Genomic DNA, 21,587 nt, shown 5'->3' on the forward strand with positions numbered 1-21,587 from the left:
TCCTAGAAGACATAGCAGATGACAAGGAGCAAAAGTGTTCCCTGGGAAGTCAGAGGAGGGAGGAGCATGTGGCCAGTGTCTTTGGTAAAATAAACGGAGCCAGGTAGGGCTTGGGCTCTACTGCATTTCCTATTGACTGCTCTGCAATGCATTAATATTGACAAGAATGTTTTGTGGTGTACCTGTGAGGCCAGGAGAGCAAGGGGGGAGGTAGACTGTTATATGGGGAATGCAGAGCACCCCTGTGTACTGTTCCAGGGACTGCCCCTGCTCAGCCACTCCTCAGCACCTCTCAGTGGGCTGCAGCCCAGTTTCAGCGCATGTTGCTTTGTCCTCCACTCCATGGCACCTCAGGAATGTGCAGTTCAGCAATCTGACTTGCAGATTTTTTGTTCCGGGTTATGCTACAAGTTCTTTTGGTGAATGTGGACTCATATATGCATGCATGTTTTCCTGCACGTGAAAAAATGACTGGGTATGAACTGAACTTTCCTGTATTGATCTGCAGTTTCTGTGGTCTGAAGGGAGTTGTATTTGCAGACACAGTCCCTATCCCTGTCCCCATGGAGAGCTGGGCAGAAAACTGAGCTGGGCATTGATGGGACAGTGGGGAGAAAGGAGCCCTCCATGAGGAGCCTGCCACAGTCCCTGCTGCCGAGCAGATGGCTCTTGTCCCAGCTGGAGGTTTTCAACTCCCAGGGCTCCATTTTTACATAGAAGAAATTTTAGTAATAAGGTCTTGAGTTTATAAAGGCATATATCACCATTACACATAGAAGAGAGAGGTTTTTTTCTGCTGTGCCTGAGTGTGGTTTTGCTGCATGGTGATAGTAGTGCTCTGCAACACATCTGATCTAGGAAAGGTGGAGGTTATACAGATGCACTGTAGGCTCTGCAGGTGAATGAATACAGCTATGAATCAGGTATCTCTTCTACTGCCTTCTAATCTTTAAGGTGAAAATAGCCCTATTGCACTAGATACAGAAACAGGGAAACCAAATGCAAACCACATGTTCCAAGAGCAAAACTCCTTCTTTCCTCACACCAGGGAAACCATCTCCGTGGTATCAGCAGGGTGAAACACACTCCAATGCCACACTGCACAGGGATGTGCACTGAATACAACTGGAAACACTTAAAATGATCATGAGTGGCCTTGTCAGCCGAGGTGACCCCACAGGGTCCTGTAGGTGCCTGGCACATGCTGAGGCCCCACCGAGAATTACTGGTGCCTGTTGTGGGTGTGCTGAGTCAGCAGCAGCTGAACAGTGTCCATCCCAGTCAGGGTACCCGGCTCTTTCCATTCTGGAATTGCCAGCTGGAGCCTCAAGCACAGATGGCTTTCTAGAAAGGCAATCAAGCCTGCACATGAACAAGGGCAGTGTTTTCCCTCTGACCTTTTCAAGCTCCCAGGAGAGATGAAGATCATTGAATCACTGCCAGGGGAAGGGTTTAAGTTGACATGACAGTTCTGGGATTAAGCAGCTATCTGCCAATACTTTTGGTAACTTAAACTGCATCTTCTTCCATTCATTTTCCTGTCCTGGGTCCTTCAGGACTGCTGTTAAGGAAAGGTTTAAATTAGCTTTTTTTCCATCCTCTATAAAAGCTGTTTTTTCTTCAGTGTTTGTACTGTTCTAAATGGATAAAATCAATCTTGCTGTACAACTAGGACATTCCCAAAAGAGAGAGAGTAGGAAAAGAGTAATTTCTGTATCTCCCGAGGTGTACAACTCCAGTGTCCTTCTCTGAGACAGCCAGTGAGGAGTTAACACTGTGCTGGGGAGGAAGATCCCTGCAGAAGGGCTAGGGCAGAGCCAGACACCTGCAAGGAAACTCAGTGCCTGAGCCAGAGCCATGGCTCATGGTCATGTTGTGCCCTGTCCTCCTTGTGTCTAGTGCTGATTTAACAAGGAAGAGAAGCACTCATGAAAGATGAGCACATGCTGTGTACTGCTTGCAGGTTTTACTGTACTTGCTACGGAATTAGAAGATATGTCTCCATGCTGTACTGTGATTTGCATGCCAGATTGCAGGCTCTATTTCCTTCTTTATTTCAATAGTAGAGATGTCATAAAGAAGTCTAATTTAAAATAAAGTGGCTTATTTCTTTTCCTTTGCTTAAAAAATTGAAAGATTCTATAAACAAGTATTATTTTCTTTTTTAATACTTTTATTTTTTATTTATGTGTTAATTCTTTTTCAAGTTATGAATTTGAAATGCAATTAATTAAACTTTTCTGAATCACTTCTGCATTTTCCATCGACAAATAAAAAACCTCACAAGGAGATAGCATGGCATGGTGGCTTGTGCAACAGCCATGTATCAGAGCAGATCTATCACCAGATGCCCTAGTTTCTCCCTCTATTAAATTATACATATCTGTAACTCTTATAAAACTTTGAAAACCTTAAAGTGCTGGAGTCAACAGCTGTAGTAATGGCAGATTGCATGTGGTTTGTCAACGCAAGTAACTTGGATACTGAAGCCTGTATTGCAAGTGTTGCCTGGAAAACCCATGTACAGCATACTGGGATTGTAAAACCCACCCTACAGACAGAGTATAGCATTGTATATAAGGAAGGAGAACAGATTTCCTACCAGCCCTCAGCCAAGGTAAGAAGAGGTTTAGCTGGGACACCAGGGCACATCATGATGACCAGTCACAACCACTTGCAAGCTTTGTGTATCTGGTGTGCAGCTTGAACTGTGGACAGTCCCTTTTATTATAGACAATCACTTAATGATTTTGTTTCTTCATGAATGCTTAATACAACATATAATTAGATATGGCAAGTGAATGCCAGGTCTGCAATTAAGACTTGAGTTTTCCTGGCTTTCAGTTTAATGCTCATATTACCAGACGCTGGGAAGGTTTGCAAGTGCTCTTGGCACAGGCAGCTGAACACCTTGGCTGGCACAGGGAGCAGCTGCCCTGCTGGGAGCCCATGGCTTCGGGCTGTGCCGAGCTAGGAGGTAGGGCTGGGCTAGTCACTGCCAACTGGACCCTGCTACATCGTTACCAGGCAGGACAAGGTCTTGGTGTTGTACCATTGAAACTAAAGTTGCAATCTTAATGCTTCTCCCATTATTTTTTTTCTCAGTCAAACAACAAGTCTGTCTGTCACTGTAGGATGTGAATAGAGAAGAATAGGAAAGAGTGGAATGGGATTGTTCCTTGTGGGATGTTGCTTGGTTTTCAATTTTTTTAAACTGCTTAATATGTGAAGATGTCAAAAAATTAATTAGAAAACAAACAAACAAACACAAAAAACAAATGAACAGAACTCTCCCAAAAAAAACCCCTGAAAAAATATACTCTGTTAAATATAAATATAAATTATGTAAATATAATCTGCTAAAACAGATTTGAAATATTAAGATCTATTTTTATATCTGCATAGCTGCAATCCATACTCCCATTCACCCTAATAATGCAAAGGCTATGGAGAGCACGGGTTGTGCATCACTGATTTAGGTTTCCTCCTGAAAATGTTCTGTGCTGTTACTTATCCATGTGTAATCAAGTTTAACATGGGATAAAAAAGGTCTTTCATTTTTTAAAAACATGTAGTTTAAGGTTGATGGGTTCTCCTGGTAAGCATGTGAGCAGTACTGATTATTGGTCCAGATATTTTTTAAAATCAGGCTATTTTAACATTTCTTAAAAACAAACAAACAAACAAACAAACCACCAAAACCAACCAACCAACCAACAAAACCTTAGAATAACAGGGCTTTCAAAGCTTTTTTCAAAACAATATTTCAGATTGATTTTGTTTGGCTACTGAACTGTAATCAATTATTAACTTCAGTGGGATGCATATTTGGACAGGAGTCCTTAGCTCATCAAAGAGAACAGACCGATGGAAAGACATTCTAATAAATTACAATTCCCTCAAAGTAGTGTTTTGCTACGAAAAAAACATGCCTTCAATTTAAAGCTGACTCAGACTAGCCTGTTTTAGGTCATGACAATGTATCATCAAGGCTTCAGGAATGCTGAAATGTATTATTAAAAAAAAATAAAGTAGTGTTATAATGTTTTGAAGAGCTCAAAAATTCCCATTCTTCTTGCAGTTTTGCTTGGAAACATTTTCTGCACAAAATGACATTTTTTGTCACAAAAAGGAAATTCCAGATCTTGTTTGTCTCTCAACTCAAGCCATCCTGCACACACAGAATGACCTGGAAAGTTAATCAGATTTAGTAGTTATGTAAAATCCTATATCTGCAAAGTGGCTCTTCTGCAGTTGCTTCCTCCCTAAATGAACAGCACATTTTCATGTTGCTTTGTTACTGTGACAGTTTTGTTCTAATTATAACCGATCAAATTCAGATACCTTAATGGCTTTGCAACTACTAATTTTAATCAGAACTGAGCACACTGTGAACATGCCACAGACTCGGTAGACAACCCTGCTTCTGTGAGCTGCTGCTCATAAGAAATAAGGATGTTTAAATCAGGGGAATTATCCAAAGAGCAAATATGATCCACTGTTTTTACAGGGAAAGAGAAACATAAACTCAAGGGGCTAAATGTAGAGGTATACAGGCTGGTATCTGTCACAATTTGGGAGTCACAGCTATTTAAAATTGTAGGTTTTCAGTGGCAAACCTCAGACGTCGCTACAACTATTATTATTATTTTCCTAAGCCAGGTGGTATTTTAGGCTGACAAAAGCTTTCCAAATCTTTATTTATTCATTGCACCTGTATAGTGCCCTCCACACCTGCTGAGTTAAAATCCTGTTTCTCCCTGCTTTAAAATCTACTGTGGTAGGTAGCAAAGGTCTTAGAAAGAAAGAAGTGCCTTGGTGAGGAAGGCAGCATATCTTGAGATCTAAATAAATTGAAGCAGCTGCTGAACCCTTAAGGACCACGTTAATGAAAAAACAACCAACCAGACCCAGTGGGGCTCTCTCTCAGCTCTCTCAGCTGTGGAGAGAAGACCTTGAATATTGCACTGGTAGTTGCAGTTCTGTAACCCTCTCTGGAGTGGGTACAGTGCAGGCCAAGTCACTGTGGGTGGCAGGGATGCTGCCTGTGAATGATGCTGTCCCTGTTCCCTGGACCTAAGGTCATGGACTCCTCTGCTTCACACTGGCACGGGTGGCTCTGCCCTAACACTGGCATTTGTTGGGCTGTTCTCCATCACCACCCTGAGCACAATGTTTTCGTCAGTTAGTCAGTGATAATCTTGGCAACATTGAAAACTATAACATGCAAGTCGGGTCACCAATGACTTTGTAGTTCATGACTACTTGTAAGATACCCATTGTACCTCTTAATTTTAAGGTACTTTAGGAGATGAGCTTAAAATGTATACATTGCTAATGAAGGACTGAAGCCCTAATTAATGTCATTAGGCTGATGTGTTTGTCCTTCGTCTCTACCCATTTGTCTCTGCACCTTGGTTGCTTCTTGGAAAGCTTCAGATTTTATTCTGGTGCAAATAATAGAATAAAGGACCAAAAATCTTTGTTTAAAGTGTTTTCCCATTAAGGAATTGTATTAAGTTTTATGGAAATACCCGTTGACACTCTCAATTTTAAAAGCGTTTACATGTAAGTGTGAAAATCACTCCCTCTTCCCTGCTCCATTGACATAAGCTCATTTACAAAGACCTTTATGTTTGGATGAGGGTCTGTTTACAATTTTTAAAGGTTTTCCCTTATTTAAGTATGAAAGAAGAAAATAATTTAGACTCTCTGTGGTATTCAACTTTAGTCATGTTTTTACATGCAAAATATTAATATAAAATTGTTACAAAAAAGGTTCTCGAGCTCACACTCATCATTCTTGTTCAATGAAGACGGTAAGTAAAAAACGGGTAATTGAATTTAAAGGAGGTTTTTTTGATGTTGAAGAATTATGTTATATAAATTTGGTTCACATAAGAGCAATTTTATCTGATGGTTGGTGTGAAAACAGTCAGTTGAGGAACAGCTGATATAGCCAATAAGCTGTATTGAATAAGTTACTGAGGTGGTGAAACACCATTAACAGCCATTTCTGAGCAAATACAGCTAAGGAGAGAGACTGCTCACCCAAAAACTTCTACCATCCCTTAAGGACTCTACAGGGTGACCAGGAGGATGCTTGAGTCTGGTCTTACCCTGCCCATCTGGTCTGGTACAGAGGAATGCAGATCAAAATAAATATTTTTACTACAGTACTCAGTTACAGCATCTAAAACTAAAAAATTAGAATGGAATTTTGGATTGTCCCATCTTGCTTTTCCTAAGATATAGCAATTTATCTCTTTTAAGAAACATTTACTAGCCTCTCACTCTTCCCTTAAGTACATTGTAGTTAAAGGAATTTCTATAAATAATAGAATTCAGGTATTGATTACTTTCAAATTGTAGTAGTGTCACATAATATGATATTGGCAGCTGTACTAAGATAAAATTGCATGTTGTATTCTGACAGAGGCCAGACTTATCCCCAGTGCCAGCATGGCCCACGGGTGCTGCTGCCACCCACACAGAAAGCACATTTGGCTCTCCAAGGGGATCTTTACAGACAGTGTGGGATTTGATACCAAGCAGACCTCCTCATAAAATTAGGTTTGAAAAGACGTCTCTGAGTCAGCAGGAAATTATTATGCAGCTAGGTGAAAAGTATGAAGTGACCACATATATGTGGAAAAGATACAGACTTCTGAAAATGAGGGGTAATGCTTATTCTTTGCTCCTGAAGGACTCTTCTTCCACCAGCTTATCCTTCAGTAACACTCAAAATTATTTTAGGTTACAATTTGTACCTCTGGAGGAGGGTGTCAGATAATTTTCTAAATTTGAGCACTGGTCTGACCCACAAGGTATCCTTGAAAGCATTTTTTCCGTGTAAATGAAAAAAATGCTTCTCCTTTTCCAGAGATCTAATGAAATTAATCCATTGCTACAGGGATTTATTAGGCTGTTAATTAGCTTCTTACAAGTATTGTGGTTCAGTTACATTTCTGATTATGGTACTTCCTTGTGTGCCTTTCGAACTTTTGTGTTTCTATAATTGCTTGGCTAAATATTTAGGACTGAGAGCCCCACCACTTGTTCATTATGCATCCAAATTTCTTCTAATTTAGAGACATGAGCACATCAAGGATACAGGACAAGGTTGTATGTACAAAAAGTCTTCCTTCCAGATACACCAAGGGTAAATGTTCCAGTAAGGAGAAATGTTCCAGAAAAAATGGTCCAGGGTGCTGCAACTCTATGCTTTACCAGAAACAAAACCCCAAAATAGAGGGAAAATGCGTAAGAAGAAATATAAGCGTATGCCAATGCAGAAATTTCTGCACAAAGTCCTCTGAAATCACAAATCCAAAAACATAATCCTGGGAGTGTCTCTTCTGATAGTGAAAGAGAGCAAACTTTTCTACTGTAAGAGCTATGTCAAAGTAATTCAGTGTTTAGTTATGGTTCTTAGCACAAAGCAATTAGCTCTAAATTCTTTGTATAAACAGTTAAACTCTCACATATTTTCTGCTGGTGAAACTAACTTTTAAGAGCAGCATTGAAATGGTAATTACACTAAACTTTAAGCACAGGTCTCCTGTCTTCAAAGATTTCCATCACAACCTTTGCTGATTTATTTAAAAGTTGAAGAACTGAAAGGACTGTTGTCAACAGAGAAAAAAAAATGAAAAAACAATTCAATACTTCAAGCAGAAACATACAGTGCAAGTGCTCCTATCCATCATATTCATTCAGATCTCATGGCATATTCTGTCACCAATGGCAATCAGGGTCTTTATTACACCATTAAAATGTCATCAGTCTTCTCTCTTAGTGAAAAGTGGAAAAAAATGTTAGCTATTTGTTCCATCAAACTGGACACCCTTTGTATTTTACACATACTTGCCTTGAATGTATCTTTCAAATAAATGCAGTTGCTGTTTGTTTCTGGATGTAGGAACTGTCAACTTGCATTGCTGCAGTTGTTATTTTCACATATCTTTTAATCAGAACACTGCATCAAGTTTCCCACCATGATTTAAAACCACTCCTTCTCTGAGTTTCCAAGTACGCTGCATTTTTTGAAAGGCATTAAAACACCTTTTCTGTAATTTGTGTAAAGACGCAGTAACTATCTTGATCACTATTTTACTGGTGTGGTTAGAAAAATTATTGTCACGAATAATACCACTCACTGAGCTGACAGAAATACTGTAAAGTTTTCAGTGTTGGCCTGCTTTTGGCTAGGATAGAGTTGATTTTCTTCGTAGTAGCTGGTACAGTGCTGTGCTTTGGATTTAGTATGAGAATAACATTGATAACACCCTGATGTTTTGGTTGTTGCTAAGTAGTACCTTTTTTTCTTTCTCCTCCCCCTCCCACTGGGGTGGGAAGTAGTGAGCAAGTGGCTGCCTGGTACTTAGTTGCTGGCTGGGGTTAAACATGACATTTTTTTTAATGTACTTGGTGTAATTTAGCATAAATACAATATTTCACAGTATAGTAATGAAAAACTTTCATGATATCTATTAAGAAAAATAAGATAGCTGAATCTTGGGAAAAAAAGATGGGTTCACAGTGCAGTGAGGCTCTTTTTAAGTGCAGTGTATTTAAGATATCAAAACAAGACCTGAACTGGCTAGGAAAAAAATAAATCCTTAACCCTTTTTTAATTTTTTTAGAGATTCATGTCTTTGTTATCATTCTTGAGCATCTGAGTATATGTACACAGGAATAGGTTTCACTCGAATATAAGCACTCATGCTGTAAAGCAGTACCACAGTGGCAATCAAATAACCGCACCCATATCAGGCTTCATGGATTTAGTATGAGGACTCAGGAGTGCCTGTATGCTCTTAGGGCTGCTCCCAAGCTAATATTGTGATGAAGATGTACTCAGAGACTCCTGGTGTCGTTACTTGTAACAAATCTTTCACATTCACTTTGGGAGGAAGACATAATTCTGTAGCGATTATTGGCTGAGCATTTTTTAGTGGTAATTGAACAGCTTGTATCTTTATCTGTGAGATATGGATGAGAACATCAACAACATTCCTTTCTATACATCTAGTTGTAGTATGTGAGATCAATCCAAAATTTCTTGCTGAGTTCTTTGTGGTATTCTTCATGTCCTAATGTAGAGAGAGATCACACCCTTGATACTCATGTCACAGTCACGGACATTCACTCTTCACAAGGTATTATTGACCTGATCTAGGTTAGACTCTATATCACCTCCAATTCTAATTTATGCACTAGCAGTGTCTGATTTTTATGTCAGTTTTTTGTTAGACTATTGCTACATATTAGGTTTCAAACAAACTTTTTTTAAAATAAATTCATATTAATGTCTTCATCAAGATTCCACCAGACAGTCTGGTTTTAATACGAAACACCTATACATCAAACTGCTCCTTTGATCCTGGCAATGGTGCTGACTTCAGGTCTTTCAAAGAAGGTTGGTAACCATCCTTCTGTTCTGTTAAGCATCTTAAATGTTTGATTAAATGGGTGCTGATAATCAGAACAAGGCAAGTGCAGCATAGTCTGCAAGTAATTCAACAAGACCACTGGGTTATTTGAAGAAATAAATACTTCAGTTTATATGACTGAAGGTATTGAGAAAAAGGTGAGGTGCCACCGAATACTTGCACAATAGCAATTGTGCAATAACATACCACAATAAATAAAAACAGTAATAAAAATACTAAAACAAAATCAAAACATAGGTCTATGAAGGACACTAGCTATTCTCAGGAATCTTCATACCATATCTGATTATCGCAACTTAGTCTGTTAACATTTATAGATCTACTTAGTATTACAATATTTAGAGAATCCTGTGTGGCAACATGCAACATACTCGTACTTTTGCCTATAACTAGAATAATTTACAGTTCTTATTCAGAAGACAGGCAGGTTCAAAGAGTTTGTTAAGATGTAGAAGTGAGATCAAATTATTTTCTCAGATTTCCAATAAAATATTCCCATGAAATCAAATTCATCATAACACCACATGACCAGCCCTCACCTCATAGCTTATGCTGCTCTGCCACAAACAACACCAAAAGTGTGTAATCTGCAGACCAGCTGCAACTCTTGCTGAAGTCAAAGAAGGCTGTAGTGTTTTGGCACCACACAGATTCATAATCATTCCTGGCACTGAGAAAATAACAATCAACGGAGAAACTGTAAATTAGAAAAAATCTACAGCTTGTTGCTATTAATGCAGTTAATGATCCCTCCATCTAAATACAGTACAGTAAATACAGAACTGCTCTGCAACTAAGAGATGGAGATTAAATTAATGTCACTGTGGCCAAGAGACTGAACTCAATGTAACTAATACCCAGTCATTTGTTAAATACAGATTCAAATGCATCCTTTTTATGTAAAGGTCCACTGTACGTTTTTAACAGCATTCAATTACAGTTCTTAAGTTTTCCTCGGGGAACATGAAATCATAGATCTTGCAGTTCAAATTTACATTTAAAAAAAAAAGGCCAACTTGGGCTGTCAAATATGGGTTCAAACCTATTTGATTTGGATCAGTTCACTCTGAGTGGATATAAACAGCAAACTAAGTCACAGTAATTGCATAATATATAACATCTTAATCATGGCTTTGGCTTATTTATTTCAGGTTGCAGCCAGTGTTGTGTATACCATATATATATATATACCAGTTAAAATCTACATGTCAATTTTTCACTTTTTAAGGATCTGTTGAAATAAATGGATCTGGTCTGAAAAATACCACAGTATCTATCAATCTTCAATTTTGGCTGTTAATGAAAGACAACTTCTTTTCTTTTTAAAATACAGAAATTGAGCTGCCTTTCATCAAACAAAAGAAAGGCAAGCTTCTTCCTCTCTCTCTCAGAGGAGGGCAATGTTAACCCTCAGACTGGCATTTAAGATGTGAGATGATTTCCGCGTCACATTTTCCTTATTGTTTGTTTTTCTCATGGTAATTCCTAACGTTTCCAGCTGAGGTCTCAGGCTGTGGTGTGCTCATCACTGTGCAAACCCACACACCAGTGCTGTGTGCCAGGACAGGCACCAGCTCTCTCCCTCAGCAGATCCAAAACCCAGATCCCAGTGGCATAGTCGTGAGCCTGAGCCGGAGGGAAGGGCACATGTACTTGGCCTCTGCAGGAGGGCAATGTGGGCAAGCAGAACGTGGTCTGCTGGTCAGCTGGAGCAATCACATGTATGCCTGGAATATATGCTGCACTTAAATGTATGCAAGAGTTCCTGCCCTAAAGAGCTCTGAGGTCCAAACCAGTTCTAGGACCTTATGTTTTCAGATCTTTCACTAGAAACAAAATTGAAGAAAATAAGTGGATTTCTTTGACTGAACAAATAATGCTGAAAATAAGAAAGGAATTAATAAATCTAATTACAAATTTTATTACTATCATTTTATTTCCATGTGTTGTTAAACAGCTGCCACATTTCCTGACTGTATTTGGCTACACTGTGAATAGTGTCTTGCTTTTCCCAGACGTGCTGTTCACAGAGTTATGCTGTTCTCAGGTTAGAATTGAAACTCTGCCACTGACATGAGCTTCACTATCTATTCATTATTAATATAGAGAATCCAGTAATGTTGTGTGCTTGCTGAATTAAAGGCAAAATCAAAGGCATTTTACCTGTCAAGACCTTAGTTCAGAGTTCTCAGTTTATCCTGCAGTGGATGACAATGTGTCATTGATTTCTGAAACGGAGCAGGCAGCTGCCTTCATTACACTGAACCAGTCTGGCAACTTTAAATCTGTGCTCAGTGGCAGATCCAGTGCTGATTCAAACCCTGTCTGGTGTTTCCCATGGTAGGCATGTTGTTTTACGCTGTGATGTCACTGAATATACTGAGTGTGCATATTTGAGATGCATCTATAGGTGGTAAAGGCATCTATTGGTAAGGGTTTGGTGAACAAAAAAAATGGTGCCCCAACAAAATGTAAGGTTCAATACTGGGAGCCCTACAGGCAAGATGTGCATGGCAGAGCTGGGCCTTAAACCTCTGCCCATAGTCAGGCTATAGACAGTTGCTATTATTTTAAAAGTACACACTGTTCTGTGCAAAATCTGGAAGTGACCAATCCTCAATGAAGTCCTTACTGAAAGTAGAATAAGCTTCTCCTTAGTTCTCCAGGAAAATGTATCTGTATTTTTAATCACCTCCACTTCAACTGTCCGCAAAACAACACAGGAGGTATCCTCTGCCTCGAGGGCCAAGAGATGGAATTTCTAGCACACTAAGGATGTGAGATAGTCCCAAAGCTGCTGGAAACACCTAGCCAAGAGTTCATCAGGAAAAGGGCCCAAGCAGCCAAACTGGCACATCTGTGGTGAGGAAGGGCAGCTTGGCACCTCAGCTGGACACTGTCTCAGCCAAATGCTTTAGCTCCTGTCCAGCATCTCTTCATTCCCCTGCCCTTAACAGCTGCAGGGTAATCTGTGCCTAATGCCAGAGAGTTCTGAAGATGCCAAGTGTTGTGTTCAAATGACCTGCATCCATTCTTTATCCTTAAGTCAAGCATTTTCTGTCAGATGGCTCAAGGCTTCAGAAAAGCTGACAGGAAATGCTGGAGGAAGGGATGGTTTGGGTTGAACATGCTGAACCTGGTGCTGATGGATTGGTTGGAAGATTACAGCTAGTGCACATCCTGTGTCAGACCTGAGTTTGAATTCAAACCCATATATGACTTTAAAAGTGTAATTTTTTTCTCCCCAGTTCCCATTAATATCTTTTATTTTATTTTCCTAGTTTCAGTCAGTACTTGGAAAAGAGCTTTTCAGGGAAGGCTTCCTTCCAACTCTGCATGCATAATCTGCATTTTTGTTCATTCCATCTATGCTTATACTATATATCATCATAGAAGAGCTGGTAATTAAAAACACAATTAATTTCTTGCTAATTGAATATTTTCTGAGTAATTCACAAACCTGGATGATTACCAACAGCAGGCAAATATTTAGAACTGTTAGCCAGCATCTAAAAGCATCAGAAATAATCATCTGGATTTGCACAACTTCTGATCCATCTGTGTAACACAATATACACCACTGACTTCTGTCAGAGAGGGCAAGAAGGTTTGATCCTTAGGAGGGAGTGTCACGTATTTAGGAGATGCTATCTGGTCTTTCCTTTCATTGCTTCTTTTGTGGGGTGGAATTCTGTCTAAACTTGCTTTTGAGGAGCTGCATGTGATACTCAGCAAAGGCCCTCCCTGCACCATTGCCAGGGGGAGGCATATGAGTAATAACACTTCAGTCTTTCTACTGAGAGGGCATCTTAGGGTAAAAGGGCAGCTGAGAGGGCAGCTGGGTAAAAATGAGGCAAGGTGTGGATGCTCACCACCTGGAGATCAGACTCCAGGCTCTAAGGGCCTGTTTGGGCAGAGCTGAATCAAAGAGGAGCGATGTGAGGAGTGTGGGAAATTTGGAAACAAACTGCTAAGCCTGGAAGAAGCCAGCCAAGAGCTGTCAAAAAGTAGGGAAAGCCTGCCTGGACTGTCTCCAAAGAGATTTGAAACTAAGAGGAGCAAAGCCATCTCAGTACATCGCTGGAATGAACTTGAGGCATGGCAGCGTGCCCAGGTTAGAGATGGCATCAGGACTCTGTTACAATCCATCTGCAATAAATTGAATGTTCAGTCTAATGCAAGAACATGGTGTGTCCTTCTCCAGAAGGAATCATTGTCCTTCACCCAGAGATCTACATTGCACAGTGGATGCTGTAAAAAGCTCCAGTGTACCAAAGCAGGGGTTTCCCATGGGGCAGTACAGGCAAATGCCATATGCGTAGTCCCAGTTAAGCCTTTCCTGAAAGAAAGACATTTCTAGGTGATAGCAGATGTTTTTACTTGTCTTATCTCCTCTGAAACTAAGAGAAATATTGTGTCTTGTTTGGTGATTTTTGTAGATAACCTTTTCTGTTACCTCTACATTTCACTTAGCCCACAAGAACGAGGTCTCGTTTCATCTTTTGCCAAGAGCAAGGTAGGAGAAAATACTTCTCTACCTCTTAGCTTTTCTCTCATCTTGATCACTCAAGCCCTTGTCACCTTGACAAATAATTGTCAGTCTCACAAACTGTAGAAGACAGCATAGCCTCCTGGGGAGGCCAGCAAGTGAAGTTTTTGCCATTGGTTGAATAGAAAATCATCCACCTATATGTTGGACTTGCCAGGGTAAAGTCAATAAAGAAGCAGCTTATTACAAAATCCTATTTTATTTTGCTTATGGTAAACACTTGAACCATTCAAAGAGGATATGATATTAGAAAATTATCCTCTGCTGCATGGCAGCTTCAAATAAATCTCAAACAGCACTGATAAAATCAGGAAATCTTGTTTGCTTACACTGTTTCAAAATAAGTTACTGAATTTTACTTTACCCTCTAGGTAACGTGAAATTTCAATAATACTACAGTGCTTGGAATCTAATATTTGGCTCTTTCACATCACTCATTACCTCACTGAGTCCCACATGCCAGTTTTTTAAAAGATTTTCTTTTAAGCTGTCCAAGGACAAATATGTCTTTAGCAACCTTTAATGACTTAAAATATCCCAGAGAGAAAACACTTGCTGTGCTGCTGGCTCTAGTAGCTGCACTGCTTCCCACAAGACATTAAAAACCAGCAACTTACGGTGGGTGTGATGACAACAAGGTTTCATAAATTCTCCTTACTGTAACTGTGACTTGCTTTGTCTCTTCCCTTTTGTTTTTTGTTTCTCAAGTGGCTGCAGCCTTTGTTACCCAAGTATTGTGCAGAGATTTGAGGTTACTTTGAGATTTGGCCAGGAGGTCTGAGTAGATAATTAGCCTGAGGGACTAATGCTAATTGCCCAGCCTCACTGGGAATCACAGAGGTAGATAGGGCCAGCAACCTGTCAGAGTATTTAAGGACAGCCCTCAAAAGCCTGAGAAGGAGAGAGTCCAGTGGGAAGAGGAGGAGTTGTAGGGCAGGCAAAGGCCTGTGTTGGCTGTAGATAGAGAGTGCCTGTGTTCTCTCCTGACATACAAGTGACTTACCTAATAAGGCTCTGTGTTCTTTAAAGACAAGTAATACAGGTACAGTATGTAATGTGGGAAAGTGGGTGGTGGTTGAAGAAATAGCTTCTTGGGGTAGGAACGAGGTGCTTCCCATTCACAGACGTGTGATTCTCCCACAGTCTAGCTTTTGCAAGGCAGGACCAGACCAGAGGATGCAAATCCCTGGTACAGGTGCATCTATTTATTCTTTCCTGCTCATCCTTACTTGCCTAAGTTCTGAGCCCCTCATCCCCCTTCCCATCTTCCCTTTCCCTTAATCTCTATCCCCACAAGGATATTTCAGGTATAATTTTTTAATTGCTTGCACTTATACCAAACTACTGAGAAATTTCAAGTTATGTTTCCCAAAGGGATAAAAATCAACCAATGACTGTACATAATGCAGAATGTGTTGAATATGCACAGTACCTCTGATGGCTGGAGGACTCCAGCCCCAGCAGGCTTGGAGCTGTTACAGGTGTGTTTAATCCACAGGCTGGTACTGCTCTGGCCCAAACTGATCCATGCACACACAGATGAGCAATTTCCTACCAGAGAAATGTCCATGCATTTCTATAGGAGGATGATGGCAAATGGTAAATGATCAGTGACAAAAAAAAAATTGGTCAGCTCAGATGTAAACCAGGTTATTCAAAAATCTAGTTCAGTTTTTTTTTTTCTTTAGCCAAGCCTAGGGTTTGATCTGATGATAGCTACATATGGTTCAACAACTGAGTTGCAGTCAAATGGGCTACCTAGAAAATCTTGAATTGGTCTTTCTTTATAGCAACATATGTCCAAACATATCTTTGCTCTTAAGTCATTTGTCCTCTTTACACAATGCCAATTTTCAGATGATCTAAGTCAGTATTTAGATGTAAAAACCTTAGAGGTTTCATAGTGAGGGTCGGAGGGGGGGATTTGTTATTTTCTTTTTCAACTTTTTAAACTCCAGTCCTAGACAAACAACAGCAAACAAAAGTAAGCTTTTTTTTCTGTGCTGATCAAATTGTTTTTCAGATGTAGGCAAGAACTGTTTGCCTTTCTTCACAGAACAGTGCAAGTAGAGTCAGCTGAAAACACAGTTTTAGCCAAAATGACCCAGTAAGCAGTAAAATGCAGCACAGAACATAGCTGGACAGTTTCTCAGTTGAAATAGCTGTGAAATACTTAGTGGCAAAAGAGAAAATTACATTGAAATAGTATGTTCAACAGTATTCAGTTTAAATTTAACTTTCTAAAAGGTGTATTGAAATCACCAGCTTGGAATTTGGTTCACCTAATTTTACATTCTGAAATGCTTGTCCTGCACTCAGTGCTGGGAATAGCTTTACTGCTGAGACCATCACTGCCACTTCTCCATCCACTTTATTGGCCAATGTTCAAGTTTTATTTCTTTAGTTAAATTTTATGGTTAAACATTATGTATGGGTACACATCATTTGATCAGTTATAGCCATAGATGTTAGCCAATTTATGGCGGAATAGCCCACTCCTGTCAAGGAAGGCATGGAATTCACTGAATTAATATAAATTCCTTGAGGCAGTAGCTGCATCTGAGCAGCATTAAGGGGAACGAATCCTGTTATACTATGATAGTTCATAGTCCTACAAGTATTGCCCTTTTTAGCATGGTAAAATCCACATATGATGCATTTTAAGGTAAATGAAATCTCTTTTTTTGGTGGATAGATGATGGGAATTATTGATGTGTCTGTCTAATGTGCTTTCCTCTTGGCAGACAGCCTAGTCTTCAGAGGATAACTGAGAGCTCTCATATGCTGTTAGTGTTTTTTGCAAGGGTTCTCAACTCGCATACAAACAGACCAACTCTTGCTCTGCAAGCTGCAAGTAATGGAATTGATCTCAGTGGACAGTGCTCACATCCAGCCAGGAGAGAACTGGGCCCACTTTCTGTAAACCCACTGCATAGTAAAGTAATACCCAGTCCAAGGAGCTGTATTTCACTGGTACAAACTGCCTGCAGTCTTCCAGGACTGGATGATCCATAAGGCACCTTTCCCTCTCAGGTATATAGTTTTCTGTGCCTATTCTTGAAATACAAAATAAGCATTCTTACATCCACGTCAAACAATGAATCTCTGCTGATGATGTTGCACCGATGTGAGGCACTGAGGGCTAAGCAGTCACTGTACTTTCAGAGCCCATAGTACTTTGCTCAGTGCTCTCAAGCCAAGCAAATGCTGTAGATTCCTCTTCTTGCATCTTTTTTTGACGGGTTTTAAGAGGATATATAATGTCAATGGTATGCCAACATCTAACAACTGTTTCATGTAGATGTGGCCATTGAATACACTCTAGATAAGCAAAACTGTATTGAAATAAACTCCTAAAGAACAAAAACTACAGGTAGAAACAAAGACAAACTTCTGGACATCCTTACCAGTATTCAGATCATCAAAGGATATTCTCACTGCCCACATGCTGTGTGTGGGCAGCAGGGACTGCCAGCACTTGCTGCCTGGCTTCCCTTCTTCAGATCTTGCAAACATGCGAGGTATTATGAGTGAGGTTGTTCAGTCTGTCAATAACGTGATGAGTTTGCAAGTTAGTTCCTCTGTGTGTGCATTTGTGTTCTGCAACATTTTGGGAGGATGACTGTGTTTTTCATCTTACCTTTTGCCTTCACATGTGTAGATTATGACTGCTGAGTCTTGACTGCATCAGCTCCTGTAGCCACATTTTACTATATCTACATGCTATACTTGGGCTTGGTTTATTTTGCAATATTATGGATGTTTCTTCTTCCATGGTCTCTTGCAGATTATCTATCTCTATACTCATCCTGCCTCTTACTATAACTGTCAGCTGAGTAGGGGCTTACTGTGCCTGTTGCAGTTCCTGCATGGTGCAACATATGGCTTTTCTGTGGAAACTCGGTTTGTGTCCTTGCATTTTAACATACATTCTTTCAGCTCAGTTCTTTCAATTCAGTCAATGGTCACACACTCATGATTTTCCTCAACCAAAAGATGTCCATTTTCACTCTGACTGATGCACACTTGTGACTAGTTGAGATGGTGGGATTGGCACTTTTCTCTGGTAAACCTTATATTTCTGACAAATTCCCTGTGCTAGTATCCGTTTCTTCTGTGTCATTAATCATACCACTCTTCTATTTAATGTGATCAGCCCACAAGGCATTTGGGGATACGTCGATGCTTTCTTTTTTTGCCTTTTACATTGTTGCTATTGCTGTGTGTGCCAATACTCTTCTTGCACTATCCATCTTCAGATTTTTCCCGTGGGTGTAGATAATGACATGAAGCTCTCTCTTCATGACACATGCAGGACTACTGCTTGCTCATATCAGACTGGCCACGTGATGGAGGTGGACTATGTGCTATAGAAATGGCATATTTTTGTTATGGAGCAGGGCCAGGTCTGCCACACAGGAATAACCTCATGTTTCTCCATTGTTTCCCCGGTGCTTCTTTCCCCATCTCCTTTTCCAAGCATTTTCTGTGGGGTTTTTTGCTTTTAAGTTACACTTATAATCATACACTGTTCATACACCAAGCCTAATATAGCCTTTCAACTTTAGCAGACATCCTTCTCTATTTTCTCTCTGTCCATTTTCTTTTTTTAAATTATTTTATTTTCCTTTGTTTTGTTTTCGGTTTTCTTTTCCTAGCTGCAGCAGTCCCTGCCTGAGTTACTGCTTTCCAGTGCTGAATCTAAGAAAACTGATGTGGCTAGTGAGTCCTTCCTACAAGGACAGGATTTCACTAAACACTCTAGTTCTGGCTGAAGCTTCTAAAACCAATACTAGTAAGATTTTTTACCTTTTTTTAAGGACTTAGTTTTTCTAGAAGATAGCACAGTCCTCTTCAAAATGTATTTGCTCTCTACTTAGGCAGCCTTCAAAGGCTCCTTCGAAGGCTTTTACAACATTTTAACTTGGAAACCACATAGAAAAAAATGAAATGCTTAAGGAGTACTAGATTTAGATGAGTTCAAGTAAGCACTTAGAAATAATTCTTGGATGCTGCACTGCATCCCACTGTCACTGATTCTGTACTATAAGTACTCTTGAGGGAGCACAAATTTTGTTTAAAGACCAGATGCAGGTAAGAGAACAAGACAGAGAAGGGCTGTGAGAGACTGGTTTGGTTTCTCCCTGGTATGAAACTATGTTTCTTTGACAGACTTTTGCCTTTCAATGCTGTCTTCTTCCTGTAACATCTCATCCCCAACCACTTTTCCACTTGTGTAGGCTTATTGAGGCTTTGATTCAGCTCACACTGCTGAGAGCAGGTGTTGAGAGCATGGCCATGAGTGCTGCCTTCCTCAGTGATGAGATTTCTGCACACAGTCCTCCACTCTGTCTGTAAGAAAAGTGCCAAAGCCTAAAACAGGGGGAGGGCAAAGCACTTAAGTTAATGTGATAAGCAGTTATATGAAGGTGAAACTTCAAAGAGCTTTAACCTTAGTCTTGGCCTTAGTTCAGTAATGTTCCAGGAAAGTGGTGCATTATTGGGTGTGGTGTGTTGTTTCGGTGGTTTTTTGTCATCGACAGAAAAGGTGTCATGTAAACTGTCTCAGTCAAATTACACATCTTTTGCTACTTGGAAGCTGTATTGCCATTATTTTTAATATGTTATTTATGCTGTTGTCTCTCTTTTTCTGCTCATCCCATTACAGCAAAAAAAAAAAAAAAGTACATTTTATGGAGTTTTTCTACTGGGTGTTAATATTCTTCCTTCTATTCTGTTTGGCCTTTCTCCTTCTTTATAGACAGTGAATCCTCCCCCTCAATTCCCAATTAACTAGTTCATTAACTGATGTAGTATTTTGTTGGTTTAGACTCTCTCCTAACATCTTTCATGGCAGCTAATCTCAGTTCAGAGGCTTAATCTCATGTGTGGGTGTAGTGTGAGATGGTTTGAGAGTTGTTTTGAAGTTGTCTGGGGAATTCACTGACCATTTTCTCTACAGCCTCCAGTACCATTTCTGAGCTCAGCAAGACTATGCTTGCAGAAACAGCAGCACCTCATTTTCTGTGGGGGGAGGGAACCCAGAAACTCCTTATTCTGCAAATTATAGTTAATGTTCTAGTATAAAAGTTAAGTAAAACCATAGTTAATATCTCATGTACACATTAAATTTTAAGGGAAATATTCTCCATTCATTTAATGTGTGATTACTCCTCTTTGACATTAATTGGAATTCTGTGTAAAGGCTGAAGACAGTCCATCAGTGGTAATGTAAATTGAAACAAATCTCTGATACAATACAGCTTTTAAAGAAAGAGTCATTCAAGCAACACTGCTGCAGGATCCAACTATTCTCTGTCATTAACAACTAAAGGGTTCTTTGGACTGTTAATAATTCTGTGGTAGGATGGTATAATCTACGGCTGCTACATGAGGGCATTAAATAAACATTAGCAGCTAATAATTTGCTGTAGCAAATATTTGAAAGTGTCTACATAAGATGGACTGAGCTCTGCTGCAGACTCATAGCCCACCACAATGAACTGAGAAGGGTAGCTTTAATGTAGTTCACAGTACCTATAAAAAGTGACTGGAAAATTGCTAAGAAAGATGTTAGTTTCCTGGCTTGTACATCTTAGTCAGCTGAGCTGGAGATGAATTACAAGAACAGCCAGATCTGACTGCTTCCTTATGCAACTGGGGAAAAAAAAAAAATCCCTCTTTCTGTTGACAGACAGCTCGGTGCTCTGTCACCGCAGTTCAGCTGGAAAAGGCAGGAACATGGGATACTGAAGCACAGCTCGCTTTCCCCGCCGCGCTGGGACGGCTCACTGACCGCTGCTGCTGCACCTCACCCGGAGCCACACGCCGGGGCCCCGCCGCTCCCCTGATGCGAGTCCTGCCCGTGGGTCTGCGTAGCCGCGGCACAGATGGAAGCTTCTCTCACGGTAAGGCTTTCCAAAATCTATCTTTAGGGAAAAAGAAACATCTTTAACGTATTCTATTCTATCCATCTAAGTCCCTCCTTTACAATGGCACCTATAGGGGTTATTGTCTTTAAGCAATTTTCCTAAACGGGACCACTGCCCTGATTTCATTCACTGTGCAGCCACACCAGCTGTGGCACCAGCACCAGAGAGAAGAAGAGCATGGAGTAAGAAGGGCACAGGGGATGCATAAGTTGGCATTACTGCTGAGAGAAACAGTCATTTATCTCAGTTTTGATAACACTTTCTTCCTTGAAAGTATTCTCTCCAGACTCACTTCCTCTGTAGGACCTCAAGTGCCAGTTGTCCTTTGTTACGCCATATGTTTAAAACAGTGGAAAAACAGCCATATACACCCTCAAAGGGAGAAATACAGCAAGTGGCACTTCTGATATGCCTTTTTGTTCTGTTTCAGTTCAGTTCTCTTAATAAGTCTTCACTTTCCTTATACCTGATGAAATGCACTCGTAGAAATTAGCTCCAGTTTCTTGAGCAAACACGTGCACAAATCAGGATTTATTTAGACTAAACGTTTTTTTTCCTTTTTAAATGGAAATAATTGCTAATTAGCTTGATCTAATTAATGGTAATGAATGCAAGTTTACACCTTCCCTAAAAATTTATTCCAGGAAACAA

At 40.0% G+C, this 21,587-nt stretch overlaps 1 long non-coding RNA gene across 1 annotated transcript in view; it reads left to right on the forward strand.

The window, feature by feature from the left end:
- LOC116789826 overlaps positions 1-21,587 on the forward strand; it is a 220,180-nt gene that overhangs the window by 158,590 nt on the left and 40,003 nt on the right. Inside the window, exon 3 of the long non-coding RNA XR_004358169.1 lies at positions 20,699-20,912. This is a non-coding gene — a long non-coding RNA (uncharacterized LOC116789826). The remainder of the gene's footprint in view (positions 1-20,698; positions 20,913-21,587) is intronic.

The sequence above is a fragment of the Chiroxiphia lanceolata genome, chromosome 7, assembly GCF_009829145.1.
Source record: "Chiroxiphia lanceolata isolate bChiLan1 chromosome 7, bChiLan1.pri, whole genome shotgun sequence".
In the NCBI taxonomy this organism is placed as follows: Eukaryota; Metazoa; Chordata; class Aves; order Passeriformes; family Pipridae; genus Chiroxiphia; species Chiroxiphia lanceolata.